The 19,620-nt window shown below is 44.0% G+C and overlaps 1 pseudogene; it reads left to right on the top strand.

Moving 5' to 3' along the window:
- Positions 1–1,167: 1,167 nt before the first annotated feature.
- Positions 1,168–19,620, top strand: part of LOC148148519 (NXPE family member 3-like) — a 34,519-nt pseudogene continuing 16,066 nt past the window's right edge.

Genomic DNA, 19,620 nt, shown 5'->3' with positions numbered 1-19,620 from the left:
CTCATTGTCATCTCCCTTCTCTCTTCTGGTATGCTCAGTATAATGACCTCGCTGAAGGTCCTGTCCAGAAAATTCTCATTCTCTCGGATGAGCTTGAGGTCATCTAGTTCTTTCTTCAGTGCTGCAAAATGCTCCTTCAGAAGCTGAATGTGTACACCCTTTCCACAGCTATAGGAGCCAGAGACACCATCAGTGTCCCTGACCTCCCACATCATACACGCAGCACACTGAATCATGTAGACATATCTACACCCCCTTCAACTGTGGTGTAATCTCCTCACTCAGCCTCTTTGCTGAAGACTCCTGTACCATAGACTCTCACTTTTCTCATCAGACACTTCCCTCAACCCCCTTTTTTCTGTCGGTGAGTCTATGGACTCTTAATTAGATTAGAGGAGGGGGGGGTGGGGGAAGGCCCCACTATGTAGGACCTGGGACCTAGAACACACCTACTTAAATAGCACTCGCTAGTCTTCCCAACAGCGTCTGTGCTCCGACCTCACTTCCGCCCAGTTCCCTCCGCTCTCTGCTGCAAAAAAGACCATTGGCTTCAAGGTCAGTACTTAAATAGCACTCACTAACCTTCCCAGCAACCTCTGTGCTCTGTGGATAATGTGGGGGATGGGGAAATTAGGAAACTAGTGAAACCCACATTGATCCAGTGTGGTGATCCACATTGACCCATCGCCAGATGCCCGGAGGAAGAACGCCTCATATTCAGCCTTGGGACCCTGGATCAATATGGATTTCACCAGTTTCCTCATTTCCCCTCCCTCCACATCATCCCAGCCCCAACTTGGCACCGCCCTCCTGACCTGTCCAACACATGTCCTATCTATCTGCTCCATCCTTCTCTCTGACCTATCACCTTCATCTACCTATTGGATTCGCAGCTACCTTCTCCCCAATCCCACCCCCCCCATCCCATTTATCTCTCAGCTCCCCAGCCCACAAGCCTCATTCCTGATGAAGGGCTTATGCTGGAAACGTTGATTTTCCTGCTCCTTGGATGCTGCCTGACCTGCCGTGCCTTTCCAGCACCACAGTCTCGACTCTGATCTCAGTCCTCACTTTCTCCATGGGCCTAGTGGTCAGGCACAAGTCCCCTTCGCCATGCTGCTGCTGGAATAGAGATTGCCACTCTTTAGCGTGATCTCACCTCCACTGATGTCGTCATCCAATGAGACCTCACTGGGCCTTGACAATGCAGATGCTACCGATACCGCCAGGTACCGCACTGACCCAAACCCGACTCTGCCACTAGTGCCATGAGTCTGCTTTGGGCCTACCTCACCAATGCAGCTGCAGCCAATTCTACAGGGTTTTGTACTGGGTCCAAACTCCCTCTGCCTCAGCCTGTATGAGTCTGCGCTGAATGCAGAAGCTACTGCCAACCCAAACTCACCTCTGACACCATCGCCATGAGTCCGTGCTTGGCCCACACTTGCCCTTATATAATGGCTTGGGATTCTGCTTCATGCTACTTTCCAAGAACATTTCCTGGTCTCTTTTCACACCACCCCCTCCCAATTCCTTGTTTAAGCTGTTTCCTGCTTCCTTTACATTCATCAACGGCCTTGTCTGATTTCAGTTTCTTCATCCTTATAGAAGCATCTTTTTTTTCTTTTTCACTAAATTTGCAATATCTCTTGTCATCCAGGGTTCCTGAATATTGCCATCCTTATTGTTCATCCTCATCGGAACATACTGGTCCTGATCAACTGATCTTTATAGGACTCCTGCATGTCAGATGTGGATTTATCCTCCAACCGCCACCCACAATCTAATTTCTCTGCTTCCTGTAATCCTGTTGTAATTACCCTTCCCCCAGTTTAGCACCTCCACTTGAAGCCAAGTCTTATCCTGATCCATAACCATCTGAACAGTTACAGAAATATGATCACTGCTAAATGCTCTCCCATTGAAACTTTGATCACCTGGTCAGGCTGATTACCCAAGTCAAGGTCTCCTACAGGCCCTTCCCTAATTGGACTGTCTATGTATTGTTTCAAGAAACTCTCCTGGGCACACCTAACAAATTCTGCCCCATCTAAGCACCTGGCACTATGGGAGACCCAGTCACTACTGGGGAAGTTGAAACCATCCACTACAATAACTCTGTTGTTTTTACATCCTTCCATGATCTGTGTATATATCTGTTTTTCTATCTCTTACTGGCTATTGGGAGGCCTATATTATAACCCCATCATAGCGATTGCATCACTCTTATTGCTGAATTATACCCATGTTGCCTCACTAGATGAGCCCTCCAAGATGTCCTGTCAGTGTCGCCTGTGACATTCTCCTTAATCAGTAATTCAACTCTTCTACCTCTTTTACATCCCTCTGTATCACTCTTGAAACATCTAAGCCCTCGAACATTGAGCTGCCAATACTGCCCTTCTTCCAACCAAGTTTCTGTAATGGCTACAATGGTTCTAAACCAGGCTGTAAGCACACCTTCCTTACCTTTTCCTCCTGTACAGTATTATAATAGATACACTTCAGACTGCCAGTCCGTTTGTGTTCATTTAGCTGCCCTGCCTGTTCTTCTTATTGGACGTACCTGACTCAAGCTCTACCTTCTCCCCAGTCACTTCACATGCTGACCTACCAAACTGCCCCTGCCACATGTGGATAAACCGTCCCAAGTGGCACTCCCAAACCTCCCCACAAGAACATTGGTGACCCTCCAATTTAAGTGCACCCATCCTTCTTGTACAGGTCCATCCTCCCTGGAAGAGATCCCATTGATCCAAATATCTGTAGCCCTCCTATACCAGCTCTGTAGCCACAGCTATATTATCTTCATATTTCTAGCCTCACTAGCACATGGCACAAGGATGTTCTGCAAGGATCTGTTTTGGGACCATTGCTGTTTGTCATTTTTATAAATGACCTGGAGGAGGGGCTAGAAAGTTGGATCAGCAAGTTTGCGGATGATAAAAAAGTTGGTGGAGTTGTTGACAGTGAGGAAGGATGTGTCAGGTTACAGCGAGATATAGATAAGCTGCAGAGCTGGGCAGAAAGGTGGCAAATGGAGTTCAATGTAGGTAAGTGTGAGGTAATTCACTTTGGTAAGAGTAACAAAAAGATGGGGTACTGGGCTGATGGTCGGATATTTGGTAGTGTGGATGAGCAGAGGGATCTTGGTGTCCATGTACACAGATCTCTGAAAGTTGCCACCCAGGTAAATAGTGCGTTGAAGAAGGCAAATGGCGTACTAGCTTTTATTGGTAGAGGAATTGAGTTCCGGAGTCCTGAGGTCATGTTGCAGTTGTATAAAACTCTGGTGCAGCCGCATCTGGAGTATTGTATGCAGTTTTGGTCACCCTACTATAGGAAGGATGTGGAGGCACTGGAACGAGTGCAGAAGAGGTTTACCAGGATGTTGCCTGGTATGGTAGGAAGATCATATGAGGAAAGGCTGAGGCACTTGGGACTGTTTTCATTGGAGAAAAGAAGGTTTAGGGGTGACTTGATAGAAGTGTACAAGATGATTAGGGGTTTAGATAGAGTTGACCATGAGAACCTTTTTCCACGTATGGAGTCAGCTATTACGAGGGGGCATAGCTTTAAATTAAGGGGTGGTAGGTATAGGACAGATGTTAGGGGTAGATTCTTTACTCAGCGAGTCATGAGTTCATGGAATGCCCTGCCAGTAGCAGTGGTGGACTCTCCCTCTTTATGGGCATTTAAACAGGAATTGGATAGGCATATGGAGGATAGTGGGCTAGTGTAGGTTAGGTGGGCTTGGATCGGCGCAACATCGAGGGCCAAAGGGCCTGTACTGCGCTGTATTTTTCCATGTTCTATGTTCTAAATAATCCTGAGGATTACAACCCTAGAGGTCCTGCTTCTGCTTTTCAACTTCCTGCCTATCTCCCAAATTCCCTTTACAGGTCTTCATCACTCTTCCTGTCTGTGTCACTCAAAATGGACCATGTTCTTTGTCTGCTCACCCTCCCCTTTCAGAATGCTTTGTGCCTGCTCAGACACTCCTACCATTCTCGAGTCTTGTTCAAGACTACAGAAACACCTACCAGTGCTCCTGACTGTAGAGTCCCCATTACTAACATTTGCCGATACTTCAACCCATCTGCGGTACAACAGAGCCAGTTGGAGTACCATTGATCTGGCTTCTACTGTTCCTTTCTCCTGCCATGCCATCCACCCCTCAGCAGTATCCAAAACCGTTTCAGTGTATGAGAGGGTAGTAGCCATAGGAGACTGGTGCACTGTCTGGGTGTCCCCCCTGGTGGTCACCCATCTATCTAGCTGAACCTTTGGTGTGACCACATCCCTGAAGCTCCTATCTATCAAACGTTTTGCTTCCTGTCAGTTCTGCAGTGAGTCCATTTGCCACCCCAATCCATGCGGTCTGAGAGGAGCTGCAGACAGACACACTTCCTGCAGACATCATTGTCAGGAAAATCTGACTTCTCCCTGATCTCCCACATCTAAAAGGAGAAGCGTACCACTCCAATAACTGTCTTTACGACCCCTCCTGAAACTATTGTACTTCTAGTAACACGAAACACTTGTGCAGCAGAAATAACTGCACCTCTAGCTAAACTATTCCAGTACAGTCACAATTCTGGCATCCATCCGATAATGTGAAGGTGTGTCTCTGAATGTCCTGTCCACAAAAAGCAGGACAAATCTGATCCAGTCAATTGCTGCCCCATAGGTCTAGTGTCTAATCAGCAACACGTAACTGAAAGTATTATCAACAGCAGTATCAAGTAGCACTTAGTAAACAGCAACCTGCTTACAGGCATTTAGTTTGGATGCTGCCTGGCCAACTCATCTCCATTGTCTGTGCTCCAAACTACTACCGGGCCTCCCTTATCTCAGTCAAATCCCTTGAACTCAGCACCATCTTCCTAACCTGCAATCTTCTTCCTGATCTCTCTGCCCCCACCCCCACTCCGGCCTATCACCCTCACCTTGACCTCCTTCCACCTATCGCATTTCCAATGCCTCTCCCCCAAGTCCCTCCTCCCTACCTTTTAACTTAGCCTGCTTGGCACACTTTCCTCATTCCTGAAGAAGGGCTCATGCCCGAAACATCGATTCTCCTGCTCCTTGGATGCTGCCTGACCTGCTGCGCTTTTCCAGCAACACATTTTCAACTCATCTCCAGGGTACATCCCCAACATTGGCCCAAACATGGTAAGAGTGCTGAATTCCAAAGGTGAGGTGTCATCATTGCCTTTGACACTAAAGTAGCAATTGACTTCATATAATACCAATAGTTCTGAAAGGAATTGATATTAAACCTACTGCAACAGAAGATCGTTGGAGTTTTTGGAGGTAGTCATCTCAGCCCCAGGATATCACTTCCCAGCATAATGCCTTGGCACCCCCTAGACCTTTAGTTGTTTCATCAATGACCTTTTGTAAGAACCCATTCTCCACAGGTTCAGGCTTTTCGTGCAAATGCCAATAGTTCACAGCAACTTGAATAATGATCGACAAAATGTAATACCCCTTTACTAGATTAGATTCTCTACAGTATGGAAACAGACCATTTGGCCCAACAAGTCCACACTGACCCTCTGAAGAGTAATTCACCCAGAACCATTCCCCTACCCTATATTTACCCCTGACTAATGCACCTAACACTACAGGCAATTTAACATGATCAATTCACCTGACCTGCTCATCTTTGGATTGTGGGAAGAAACTGGAGCACCCAGAGGAAACCCATGCAATCATGGGAAGAATGTGCAAACTCCACACAGACAGTCGCCCAAGGAGGGAATCAAACCCGGGTCCCTGGCGCTGTAAGGCAGCAGTGCTAACTACTGAGCAACAGTAAGACTCACTATGACACTGTTTGCTAAAAGGTAGTATGAGCTAGGATCTGTCTCAGGTCATCGATCCGATCATAACGGATCTCCAAGCACATCTCCATAGCAGCAGACCATCCACCCTGCTCATTGCTGCAACAAGTCCGTCAAAGACTCTCTTTTACCCAAACAAGTCCTTCAAGATATGCCTTTTGCCCAATCAGTCAGTCCTTAAGGACATCATTTTCTTGTTTAAAGCTACTGTCAGATGTACCTTTCCAGGGCCTTATCTCAGTTACATTTCAAAAAACATAGCAGTTGTCTGGGATCACATCTCTAACAGCCTTATTTACCTGCTGTGCTGAGTGGGGGACTTATATTTACTGTCTTTATAACACACAAGCAAAATGTCCTTCCTTTTTTCCTTATGGCATTAACACAATTTTGAATCACTTGCTAATCTGAACAGGTCTATGGATTGAACAAATGTCTCATCTCACCTTCCTGTTCACAAACACACAATGCAGTTTTTTCAGGGAAGTTACTGTTCCTCCTTTGATGTTCCATTCCACAAACTCTGCCCACAGGACTCTACCACAGCCAGTTTATGTTTGTTATTGTTATGAAATGTACCATCAGCATGGTGATATGGAAAGTTTGATCATCTTCAGACAGATGCCATTTGCTTGACTGACTGTAAACTTCCTTGATTATTTTTTCATGTGTACATGTTGTTAACACTTTCCTTCCTTCTGATATTGTACTGCCTTGTTGGTCACTTGCATTTGTCCTGGGGCCTGGCTTGGCTTTTGAATCTAATTCCATACACATGACTGGCCACATTCCTTTGGCACTACAAGCTTTCCAAATATGGCAAAAAGCTGCACAACCTTTGGGTAAATGTGACAAACTGCATCCATAACAGATTCTGCTTGTTTGGTGCACTTTGCTGCATCTAATGCATGCAGCTGATGCTCACCCACCACTCTGGCTTCACACTTGCATCTATCCTGAAGTAATGTGTCAATGGTCTGGATCAGTAACAAAGATTCTTTTGTCAAGCTTTAAACAGTGTGGAGGTGGTGACTAACACAATGAAGGCCTCAACAACTCCTCCTCAGAAAAGTCACATTTACTTCTCTTTGCATCGTTTAACAAACCGGTCAGGGGACTCTTGAGTCTGTTCACTATATGATATGAGTTGGAGTTTGTTGATCCTAAAGTTAGTTCATAGCTTGTGCTGCTTCTCAAGAATATTTCAGACCTTTTCTGGAACTTTCAGATCATTTATAAGACTGAATGAGTTAATTCTACAAAGGCTTTTGTTACCAAGCAAGATTTTCAGACTTTTCTTCTTGGGATCATCTATCTCTCAATCTGTAAAATCGAACTGAATAGGTTGTTTAAATCGTCATTGTTGAGTAAAATGTTCAGTGTTTGCTTTTCACTTCTCTGTGGTTGTTTTTCATTCTTATTTTATTGAAGTTGAGTGCTATTCAGTGTATCATTATTCCTTGTTACTAGTTTTTTTGTTTTTCTCTGTTTCTTTTTCCATCTGTTTCCCTTCATTTTTTTGTTGCTGCCCCATGACTAGCTATGCCTCTTTTAGGAGTGTTGTTTCAGGAATTCCAGCTTTGTAGGTTTAAGATTGCAAGTTTGATTAGATTAGATTAGATTAGATTAGATTACTTACAGTGTGGAAACAGGCCCTTAGGCCCAACAAATCCACACCGACCCGCCGAAGAGCAACCCACCCAGACTCATTCTCCTACATTTACCCCTTCACCTAACACTACGGGCAATTTAGCATGGCCAATTCACCTACCCTGCACATTTTTGGATGTACTTAAGGGTTTCTGTCTCTCTACAGCATTTGTAACAAATAGGAGTGATTATCTCACATACGCTTTCTATTTCATTTGGCATTAATTTTGAAGAAAGAAATTGGTCTGGACGGACAGAAATAAACATTTTTACTGTAGAGAAGTGTTGTATAAGGAGTATTGATTTAGGAAAGCTTTGTATCAATTCTGTCAGGAGCATTTGACTTCCTTTTTTCACATTAGAACTGCAGGCATTTGGATTTTGTTTCATAAAACACAAAGACAGAGCTTCTAACTTGAAAGGTTTTATACAGAAATTAATTCTGTCTTCTGTTTGGTCAGTGCCTATAAACAGATCTGTAAGGCTGTGTAGAGTTAAAGCGGCTGATACTGCTGACTTATTGTCTGAATCCTTTGATGTCCAAGGCTGCGTTCCAGTTGATCTTCAATTAGATTCTCAAATATCTACCAGAGATCTTAGACTCTTTTTATTAATGGATAACCAGGATGTGAGCTTTACCTCCAGCAAAGTTTCCTTATCTGGTGTGACAATACTTGTTATCCCATGTATTATAAGCAATTAAGCATAAATAATATGGTACTGATCCAACAGACATTTATTATGGCTGGCTAATATATTGAATTAGGAGAAAGTGAGGTCTGCAGATGCTGGAGATCAGAGACGGAAATGTGTTGCCGGAAAAGCGCAGCAGGTCAGGCAGCATCTAGGGAACAGGAGAATCGACGTTTTGGGCATTAGCTCTTCTTCAGGAATGAGGAAAGTTGGTCCAGCAGGCTAAGATAAGGGACTCACTGAAACCTTTGTAGAGGGAGAAAGAGAGCTTCTTCAAGGAAGGCATCCTTGTAAGAGGATTCGCAGTAGGTTGAAATCTTTGAGGAGAAAGTGAGGTCTGCAGATGCTGGAGATCAGAGACGGAAATGTGTTGCCGGAAAAGCGCAGCAGGTCAGGCAGCATCTAGGGAACAGGAGAATAACCTTTGTAGAGGGAGAAAGAGAGCTTCTTCAAGGAAGGCATCCTTGTAAGAGGATTCGTTAACCTTTGTAGAGGGAGAAACCTTTGTAGAGCGTTTCAGGGAACACCTCTGGGACACCCGGACCAACCAACCCAACCACCCTGTAGCTCAACATTTCAATTCCCCCTCCCACTCCACCAAGGATATGCAGGTCTTTGGACTCCTCCATCGTCAGACCACAGCGAAACGACGGTTGGAGGAAGAACGCCTCATCTTCTGGCTAGGAACCTTCCAACCACAAGGGATGAACTCGGATTTCACCAGTTTCCTCATTTCCCCTCCCCCCAGCCTGTCTCAGTCAAATCCATCAAATTCAGCACCGCCTTCCTAACCTGCAATCTTCTTCCCGACCTCTCCGCTCCCACCCCAGTCTGACCTATCACCCTCACCTTGACCTCTTTCCACCTATCACATTTCCGACGCCCCTCCCCCAAGTCCCTCCTCCCTATCTTTTATCTTAGCCTGCTGGACCAACTTTCATCATTCCTGAAGAAGGGCTAATGCCCGAAACGTCGATTCTCCTGTTCCCTAGATGCTGCCTGACCTCCTGCGCTTTTCCGGCAACACATTTCCGTGTCTAATATATTGAATTATTACACTCACTGACACCTAATGGTTTGGAATAGTCTCAATCCATTTATTTGAAATGGAAGCGCATTCTGCTTGTACCATTTCATACTTCGAGTCATCTGCAAAAACAGCTGTAGTGTAGTTAATCTTTGACGAGTTTTCCAAATAACGACAAAAACCATTGGGGTCTTTCGGATTGTTGGCCACCACTGCTAAACATGATGTAATTTTGTTTCTACTGAGGTATTCTACCTGATGCAGCAATGCTGATGTAAACTTCTGTAATGAATGCAACTTCTGTAATGTATGAAACTGAGTGTGGAATCCAATATTATTACAGCCAGCAATTATATACAAAAATTCCTTTTTGAGGCATGGAAGTATCTGGAACAATGTCAAGCTTATTCAATTACAACCGAGGAACATGCTTCAATAGCCTTCAATGTTTCAAGCTAGCAACTTAATTTTATGAGCTCCCTTGCTTCAAACCATCTGGCTGGGTGAGTTCTAAAATTCAGACCATGCAAAACTTCCCAAGCTCAGTGAATCATATAGAAGAATACAGCACAGTACAGGCCCTTCGGCCCTCGATGTTGCACTGATCCAAGCCCACCTAACCTACACTAGCCCACTATCCTCCATATGCCTATCCAATGCCCGCTTCAATGCCCATAATGAGGGAGAGTCCACCACTGCTACTGGCAGGGCATTCCATGAACTCACGACTCGCTGAGTTAAGAACCTACCCCTAACATCTGTCCTATACCTACCCCCCCAAATTCCACCGGGGGTGCTGAATCTCATTGGAACATTGGGAACAATTGCAAATAATTCTCTTGTTTGAGACTCAAAAACACAGTGAATCTCTGATTGACGTCAAATTAATTAATAAAAATTGCAACTACCTGTTCAGATAAAAGAAGTTCTTGTTTTTTGTTGGTGGTAATGCAGTAAACAGCTTTACGGTTCAGTATCTTTGAGGCAGCCTTTTCACTGCTTCCGGTGTCTCTTTGGTTCCAGTCTCTGCTCCAATCTCCCTCCCAATGACAGTCCCTCTTTCTTTCTTGATATGACTGTGTGTCATATAAACTAAGATACTAGGTAATTGTTGGCAAAGTTTCCTTGATCCACACTGTTACCACTGATCTTAGTGGTTGCTGTTTACTCCTGTTTTGGTTTCTACTTCATCAGAAGATGGATTCTACTTGCTGTCCTGTGTTAATAATTTTTTTAATACAGTCATTTTCCTCAGGATTTCTCTGTGGTTCTTTCTGATTTCAACTTTCAACACCATCTGAATGGTTTTCTCCAGGGTCAAATGTTCTTCGGACTACATTAAATCTGACAAAGTTTCATCAGCAATTCTGTGCCACAGATAAGAGGGAGAGATGAATTGTATTATTTTATGGGTTTTTTTTAGATTATTCACAGTGTGGAAACAGGCCCTTCGGCCCAACAAGTCCACATCGACCCGCCAAAGCGCAACCCACCCAGACCCATTCCCTTACACCTAACACTACAGGCAATTTAGCATGGCCAATTCACCTAACCTGCACATTTTTGGACTGTGGGAGGAAACCGGAGCATCCGGAGGAAACCCACGCAGACACGGGGAGAATGTGCAAACTCCACAGTCAGTCGCCTAAGGCGGGAATTGAACCCGGGTCTCTGGCGCTGTGAGGCAGCAGTGCTAACCACTGTGCCACTGTCTTCAATGTTTTATTTCTTAATTTTGTTTATAAATATTTTATTTATATTCTGCTTTACTGTAGATATTCTAAAGTATTTCAGGAGGATATGTGGCTCAAAAGGTTAACTTTACCTTCATTCTAAGAATAGCTTCTGAGCATATGCATAATGAGTTTTCAGATGAAATGCATCTGAGAGTGTGGGGTTTCAGAGATGTTCTGCTTGTCATCATTTGTACACTGTTATGTTTAACAAAGATGTTCTGAAGAAAGATCACTGAACCAGAAACATTTACTCTGATTTCTCTCCACAGACATTGCCAGACCGATAGAGTTTCTCCTGCAATCTCAGGTATTGTTTCAGATCTCAAATCATTGATCTTAATTTTTTGCTTTGTGTTTTACATATAATAAAGCCTACCCATGTTCACCTACAAGACTGTAGATTTGATCCTATTACAGTAATACTTTGGAAGGCACATTCAATTGTCTCAGGCAACATAGAGAATGGCACAAAATTGAGGAAAATACAATGGAAATGGAGGATTTAGTGAATGAGAGATGGTGAAAGAACTTATTGCATGTAAGAGTGAGAGTTGTTCCATGAATCTTGGTAGCCATCATGTGGAGGATCCGGTGTAGGACTGGAGTGGACAAAGTTAAAAATCACACAACACCAGGTTGTGGTCCAACAGGTTTATTTGGAAACACTAGCTTACAGATCGCCTAATGAAGGAGCAGCGCTCTGAAATCTAGTGTTTCCAAATACACCTATTGGACTATAACCTGGTGTTGTGGTTTTTAACTATAAATCTTGGTGGGAGATGTGTGCAATGAGTGAGTAATGGTGGATCTGTGAGCATGAGGTGGCATGAAGAATATAGTGGCACTTTCCATGCAGAGTGTAGAATGTCATTAACCTTTTTCTGGGTGTTGCATTTAAACCCAGAAATTGCTTGCTATTTCATCTGGCTTGGCTGAAACTGAAGACATGGTCTCCTTTGGTGGTCCATCAGGTAAAGAACAGATCTTCTTTCAACCATCCTGTCCACAAACACCACCAGGTGCCTATCAGTAAAGTGAGAAGATACCTTCCCTTTTGTACTCATTCTTTAATGGTGAAAGTTAAACAGCAAACTTTGATGGGCAGTTCCTGGCTTGCAACATCTGAAGTGCTCAGGAGCTGGGGTTTAAATATGGTGTCAGAAATGTGAATGTTTCAACAAATACTTTCACTCTCCTGCTGCATGATTCCTTCAACTGAACACTGTAAAGGACAGTTACATAATCAACAAACTGAAAAGCCAATAGTTTGTGACAAAAGGTTACATGGACCAATGCAGACAATCTAACAAGAATATCACGGAGAAAAATATAGAAATAAAGAATGGGAAAATTCTGCATTATATTTGATTAAATCGCATCAAACTTGGAATCTACAGAAATCCTCATTCATTTTAAGTCCAGAAAATGTCTTGCAGTCAGCATTGCAGTGATGAATTCTGGGAAGAGTGTTCTGCAGTAAGGTGACTTTTCTCTGATTGGTTGACCTAGTAATGGAATTGATGGATATTTTGGCAGCTTTTGGGGAATAGCTTCATACATTGATTCCATGATCTTCAGGACTGCGAATGTGATCCAGCAAAAAATTTAGAGAGGCAAATAATATTTTGGCTTTCAGGAATAGGAATGGAGATGGACCATATTCCCAGCAACAGCAGGGTCTGACTGTGAGTGAGGCCTTTTTTTAAAAATATTCATTCACGGGATGTGTGTGTGGGAGCTGATCCAACACTTTTTGGCAATCCTTAATTAAAAGGTGATTAGATGTGGTGATCGAGAAGGAAAGGGGCATCAACCTTCACATTTGTTTCAATGGGTTTAAGACACTGCAGCCTTTTTGAATGAAAGCAAGGGCTATAGATAGAATGAACAAATTGGCTATGGCATTGTCATGCAGGCTGCCATTCAAGCAGGGAAATTAATAGGAAAACAGTGGTATTAGGAGACAGTGTAGGCAGGGGATAGACACATTTCTCATCAGCCAAAGACAATAGTCCAAAGTGTTTTGTTACTTTTCCTACACCAAGGTTTGGAACATCTGCTATAGACTAGCATGTAACTTGCAGTGGGAAGAAGGCTATCTGGTTTTATTGGCCAATGTAGGTACTGACAACATTGGCATGGTTAGCAAAGTGTGAGCAGCTAGGAGCTAAATTAAAGATGTAGATTTTCAAAGGTGAGCAAATTGGATTCGGGTAAACAAGGTTAAAGCTGAATGTGTAACTCAACATTTGGTGTTGAAGAAATGGGTTTGATAGCATGGCACTGTTTCCAATATTGAAGAAAGTGGGAACTGTAACCATTGGGATCATCTTCATCTGAACAGCACAAGGACTAGTGTACTGTTGAGTTGTTTAACTAGGCTGACAGGATTTCAAACTAAGTCGTGGGGGCAAAGTAATATGTGAGGGAAGATGTGCTCAATTGAAGACAGAAGACAAGGAAAGAGCAATAAGGAATGAACAGAGTATAAACCTTAGAGTATGTCAGCAGACAAGGTTATAGATTGCAAAATAAATTTAAAAAACAAAATTAAAGTCCCTTTATCTGAATGTACATTGCATGCTCAAGAAGGCAGATGATTTGACCTCTCAAATAGAGGGAAGCAGGTACGATCAAATTGCCATGATCAGACATGGCTTCAGGTGCCAAGGCAATGAGTATTCAACATTTTGGAAGGAGAGGTCAAAAGGAAAGGAGCAGCGATAAAGCTACTAATAAATGGTGAGATCAGTACATGGTGAGAGACAATCTTGAATCAAAAATGAAGGTGTACAATTGGTTTGGATGGGGGTGAAGAAACAGCAGGAGGCAGCAAACATTGAGAGGAGTTGCTTCTTGGCCACCAAACAGTAATTGTGATGTTGGGAAGTAAGAAATGTGTGTAACAAATGCAATGCAGAAATCTGCGGGATCTTGATCTACATAAAATCTGGGTAAAGCTAGTTGCACTAATGTCGTGGATGACAAATATCTGGAATATATACATGAAGGCTTTCTCAAACAGGGTATTAAGGAATCAAACAGACAACAGGTTATTTTGATGTAGCAATATGCAATGACAAAAGCCTAATTCATACTGTATTGGAAACTCGCCTGACTACCTGTATTAGTTGCAATATTATTCATTTTAAATTAATAAGGCACAAGGTAGAGGACTGAAGGCACAAATGACATTTGAACTTTCAAATGGGATATCTCCATCCAGCTCAGTAATCCTGGAAGTATCTGCTGTCCTCTGGGGCTCTTCAGTCATTGACCTCTGCTCTCCTCATTGATGTTTCTCCTGGGCCATAACAGATTCCTCACCCACATCGCTTTCCTCAGATATTACCGTCTTCTTCTGCAATTCTTCCTTCATTTTGGTGACTCAGAATGTGGAGGGCACAGCACAGCACTATGACGCTGGCCTATACTCACCTGTATTGCAAAGTTCTGCCTGACTATACCATGGATTGGAGCCTTATCTTCAGGAAGCATGAGGTCTGTTTCACTGTTGCCTTCCACAGTATAGTCTTGTAGGCTTCCAGAAGCTCCTGTTGTTCTACAGATATGTCCCTCTCTAACTGGCTGTTGTTGCCCTGTGACGCTGCTGCTGTGTCTGCTCTGGGTGTGGCCACAGTGAATATTGAATATTTGTGCAGCCGAAGTCTGATTATTTCTTGGAAGCACATTTGGAAGGGGTATCTCTTGTTGCCTACCAGTCATCCTCATACAGGTATGTGACATTGGAAAGAAGCTGAATGTTCCAGTAGAACAAAGCTATGTTATCCCTCTGGATATGAAATGTCAAGCAACAAAATGTATCTACTATGCTCACAAATCATTTTAACATTAAAGGTATGGAAACCGATTCTGTTCATGAAAACTGTTGGTTGATGTCAGGATGTTCCCAAAGTTTTGTGGAAATAATCACTCACATTCTGCAGCTAAGAAAAGGCAGTAACGAATGAGGATCCTGATGCCCTCGCCATCAGAATGACTGCATCAAGGGGAAATCAGATAAAATGGAGGCCTTTGGCAACCATTGTGTCCATTCACTCTCCTGATGCATTTGTGAAAGGACACTTGTGAAATACCACAGAGATCCCCAGCTGCTCCATCAAATGAGTGACAGATAAATAAATTCAGGGCAGCAATAACCTTCAGAGCTACTGGGACGCAATTAGCCCACGATGCTTCTGAGCACATGGGTCAGTGTGACGTAACCGCTATTGATGTCCTGAATATCGTTTGGCTTTGGATCTTATTCATTTGCAGGTAACTTCAACAAACTTTGCACCAGAACTTAATGCCTCCTGTTCTGATTGTGGCTCACCAGAACAATTAATAGAACATGAGGTAGACAAAGGGTAAACTAGAACAGGGGATCCTTTATTGTGTCCCCTGCCAGGTCAGCAGTCAGTCCTGGACTGGCTCTCCTCACTCTCGCACTGCTTCACCTGACCCACTCTCTTAATACCTCACAACTACACGCGTAACATCCCCTCTTTTATTTCCATAATTACAAATATATATGCATCCAACAATTATAATTATTATACATGTATTGTAGTTAATATATGCATCGTCAGAAATATTTACAAAATGGCATGAATAAAGAAAAATGACCCTCCGTAATGTGGGATCGTGTTCAAATAACGACCGAAATCGGTGAGTGGAGAAAATAGCCTCTTCATTCAGTAACCACCAACAGCACAAGTTCAAGGCGTCAATAAAATCCCGAAATACAATTCTTACAAGAGCCCCTTTCTGTACAGTTCTTACATATATTAAAAATCCATTACTATGGTGTTACATATTTCCTATCTACAGTACACAAAGGTTTGTGGGGATTCTGAACTGGGAGACAGGAAATGGGTTAAAACACGTGCCAGGTGCTGGTTGTTACTTCTGATGGGATTAAAAGTGTCTGTCTGCTCTGTTTGCATAATTAAGAGGTGTTCGTCCTTTTGTCTTTGAAGTTAGTAAATACTATACTTACATGCTGCAAATAGGTTAGAAATTGTTCCTGTTCTTAATAAAAGAATAAAGGACATTTAACTGGTTGCCGGAGCTGGGTTGTGAGATGTGTTTACTCTTTGCAGGGGTGAGTTTCACTCATTCATGCAATTTCATGGACGCGCTATTTTTGTCAGTTACTTAAAGGGATAACGACCCCTTTAAAAGGTATTTAATAAGTATATATGAATTGGGGAAATTGTTTGATGTTCTGAAATCTATTCAGGACCAGGAAATCTGTATAATGTTTTGTATTATAAAGATTTTTTTTATTTCAAAAATATACTTTATTCATATATATTTAATCTATACAATTGGACATGTCATCATTCTGTAAACATTCCATTTCTTTGCGTATCGAAACAGGGTGATCATTCGTATTCACAGGTTGGTGCGATTACATTTAGCTGAGACGCCAGCGGAGCCCAAATGACTGCGTGGGCCCCCTGTTCTTCTCAGGCAGGCAGATGTTACACAGTGGTCTTTCCCCACCGCGCCTTGGCGGCAGCTGCCCCAAGCTTCAGCGCGTCCCTCAACACGTAGTCCTGGACCTTGGAATGTGCCAGTCTGCAACATTCAGTCGGGGTCAACTCCTTCAGCTGGAAGATCAACAGGTTTCGGACCGCCCAGAGAGCGTCCTTCACCGAGTTGATGATCCTCCAGGCACAGTTGATGTTTGTCTCGGTGTGCGTCCCGGGGAACAGACTGTAGAGCACGGAGTCCCGCGTCACGGCGCTGCTCGGGACGAACCTTGACAAACACCACTGCATTCCTCTCCAGACTTCCTCTGCATAGGCACATTCCAGAAGGAGGTGTGTGACAGTCTCGTCCCCCCCGCAGCCGCTTCGAGGGCAACGTGCGGTGTATTATAAAGATATTGCAGTGTTTTGTGCAGACATGAGGGCAGAGATGGTGTTGTTCTGAACGCTATACTTATTCAGAGATATCAAGCACTGATAAGGTGTGAAAATGCAGTGACGTGTTTGAAAGGATTGTTTTGATTAGAAAGGGTTGGTTTAAATTTTATTTACTATCTTATTTTTACTTTAGTATATTTTACTATACTACAGAACCACGGTTTTATGAATGAATGAAACTGTGTTTTAGCAGGGAGTTATGAAAGAAACAAAAATGTGGTGCTCGCTTGTGAGTGGGTTAATAAAGGAGTTATGAATAAATAGACCTAAAGTGCGTGTGAGTGGTTTAGTGAAGGGACCTAGAATACAATTTCTCACTGTCCCATGCCCACGCCCCCTTTTTAATTCAACTGAGACCTTTCAAAGAGAATCACCCAATTCTTTTGCGGGCGGAACGGTGGCACAGTGGTTAGCACTGCTGCCTCACAGTGCTGGAGACCCGGGTTCAATTCCCGCCTCAGGTGACTGACTGTGTGGACATTCTCCCCGTGTCTGCGTGGGTTTCCTCCGGGTGCTCCGGTTTCCTCCCACAGTCCAAAGATGTGCAGGTCAGGTGAATTGGCCATGCTAAATTGCCCGTAGTGTTAGGTAAGGGGTAAATGTAGGGGTATGGGTGGGTTGCGCTTCGGCGGGTCGGTGTGGACTTGTTGGGCCGAAGGGCCTGTTTCCACACTGTCATCTAATCTAATCCAATCATCCCACTTGGGTCTCTTAGATATTGGAGCAGCTTGCGGAAGGGCATGGCTCCTAGTTGGGATGGTTCACACCAGCCTGTTGGCAAAAGTATTTTATAAATGAGAAAACAACATACACAGCTACAATAGTAATCGCAAACATTGTGAGTCCTTGCACAATCGAGGTCCCGAAGGACCCTAGCCATCCAGTGGCCCAATCCCTTAGAGCAGAGGGAGGAGGTTGTCAGATCTTTTTGACATCCTTCCTGATATTGTCAGCCAGATTAGTAATACTCTCAGAGTTATCTGGAATATAGGTGCAACATTCGGAGCTATCAGGGCACAAGTGCCTCCTTTCTCGGCTAAAGCAAAATCAAGAGCCATTCAGCTCTGGAGCAATACCAGGCAAATCGCAACCATTTTATTGTTATTCCAGATAACAGCAGAGAATGTATCATTTCCCACCTTTTTCCAGAACCGAGGCTATGGTTATAGTTTCCCTGGCCAGTTTGAAAGCGAATGCAATTGCGAAGATACACTGGGTTTCGGAGATGGTTCTCTTGTGTCTCCAGAGTTGAAAAGTGTGGTGCTGGAAAGGCGCAGGAGAATCAACGTTTCGGGCATAAGCCCTTCTTCAGGAATGAGGCTGGTGTGCCAAGCAGGCTAAGATAAAAGGTTGGGGGGGGGGGGTGGAATTTGGGGGAGGGGCGCTGGGAATACGATACCTGGAGGGAGGCGAGGGTGAGGGTGATAGGCCGGAGAGGGGCTGGGGGTGGAGAGGTCGGGAAGAAGATTGCACATCAAGAGGGCTGTGCTGAATCCGGGGGTTGGGACTGAGATAAGGTGGGTGGAGGGGAAATGAGGAAGCTGGAGAAATCTACATTCATCCCGTGTGGTTGGAGGGTTCCTAGGCGGAAGATGAGGCGCTCTTCCTCCAGGTATCGTGTGGCCAGGGTCTGGCGATCGAGTAGGCCAAGGACCTGGATGTCCTTGGAGGAGTGGGAGGGGGAGTTAAAGTGTTCAGCCATGGGGCAGTTGGGTTGGTTGGTGGACACCCGCACCAACCAACCCAACCCCCCCGTGGCTGAGGATATCCGCACCAACCAAAGTCTGGGTGTGTGTAGTTGAATTCTATTAGAGTCATATAGATGTACAGCATGGAAACAGACCCTTCAGTCCAACTCATCCATGCCGACCAGCTATCCTAACCAATCTAGTCCCACCTGCAAGCACCCGTCCCATATCCCTCCAAACCCTTCCTATTCATATACCCATCCAAATGCCTCTTAAATGTTGCAATTGTACCAGCCTCCACCACATCCTCTGGCAGCTCATTTCATATACGTACCACCCTCTGCATGAAAAAGTTGCCCCTTAGTTCTCTTTTATATCTTTCCCCTCTCACCCGAAACCTATGCCCTCTAGTTCTGGACTCCCCCACTCCAGGGAAAAGACCTTGCCTATTTATCCGATCTCTGCCCCTTGTGATTTTATAAACATCTATAAGGTCACCCCTCAGCCTCCGATGCTCCAGGGAAAACAGTCCTAGCCTATTCAACCTTGCCCTATAGCTCAAATCCTCCAGCCCTGGCAACATCCTTTTTTGAACCCTTTCAAGTTTAAAACAGGTGTTTTCAAACATTAACAGTTGCTGGGATCCCTTTGTAGGTTAGTGAAAGGAAGATGGTACAATTTCTGTGGAGATATATTTTACTATCGCTGTTCTGTTTGTTGCACCTTCCACTGGGAAATCTTTTATCACAATATGTCCGGCTTGTCTGCATTGTGTTATCCTCACAAACCATCGTCTCTCATCTGAAACTGCTCTGTCGTCTCCATTATCTACCAAGCTCCTTCCCACTTTCTGCTGCCCACTCTACCATGTGGAAATGATTTTTTTTGTAGCTTTACAACTTGGATCAATCGGCCAGAATCCTGACATTTTCTTTCCTGGATGCCACTTTCCAGAGTACTTTTTTCTCTTATCATTTCACCCACCCCCTCATTTATCTTATGGTTCACATGTGTAGTTTTAAGCACGTATTTCACCAACCA

This window comes from Chiloscyllium plagiosum, unplaced genomic scaffold (genome assembly GCF_037043375.1).
Source record: "Chiloscyllium plagiosum isolate Xiang-an unplaced genomic scaffold, Cpla_swu_hap1 HiC_scaffold_12, whole genome shotgun sequence".
NCBI lineage: Eukaryota > Metazoa > Chordata > Chondrichthyes > Orectolobiformes > Hemiscylliidae > Chiloscyllium > Chiloscyllium plagiosum.
This window is presented reverse-complemented; position numbering and strand designations above follow the sequence as displayed.